The 367-nt window shown below is 77.7% G+C and overlaps 1 protein-coding gene across 2 annotated transcripts in view; it reads left to right on the forward strand.

The window, feature by feature from the left end:
* The first annotated feature begins 206 nt into the window (after positions 1–206).
* Positions 207–367, forward strand: part of ITCH (itchy E3 ubiquitin protein ligase) — a 67,513-nt gene continuing 67,352 nt past the window's right edge. Inside the window, exon 1 of one of the 2 annotated variants that reach the window (XR_003256350.1) lies at positions 207–312. The gene's annotated coding sequence lies outside the window, so the exon portion shown is untranslated. The remainder of the gene's footprint in view (positions 313–367) is intronic. The other variant, XM_026083837.1, reaches the window with a different exon arrangement.

A 367-nucleotide genomic window follows, 5' to 3' on the forward strand; every position in this document is an offset into this window, starting at 1 on the left:
AGCTCGGCGCCAAAGCCCCGGCTGCCCCAGGCCTCCGGCTGCTCCCGCGACGCGCACAAACCGCAGCCGCGGGCCAACGGGAGAGGCCCCGCCGCGGCCCAGCCCGGCCCCGCCCCCTCAGGAGGGCGGAAAGGCGGTGCGCGCATGCGCGGGGCACGCCGGGACTTGTAGTCACCGCGCCCCCGCGGCCTCTCGGCGACTCCGCGCGTGCGCACGGCCCGCCCGACTTTGGAAAGTCGCTGCCTCAGGTTGGGCTCGGAGCGGCTGCCATCTTGGCCGAGGGACGGAGGAGCTGCTACGCCGCCGTGCCCGGTGAGGGGAGCGGGGGGTCTCCGCGCTGCGGGCGGGCGGAAAGGGCGGAGGCGGC

Source organism: Apteryx rowi, unplaced genomic scaffold (assembly GCF_003343035.1).
Source record: "Apteryx rowi isolate R43461 unplaced genomic scaffold, aptRow1 scaffold_619, whole genome shotgun sequence".
Classification (NCBI taxonomy): Eukaryota; Metazoa; Chordata; class Aves; order Apterygiformes; family Apterygidae; genus Apteryx; species Apteryx rowi.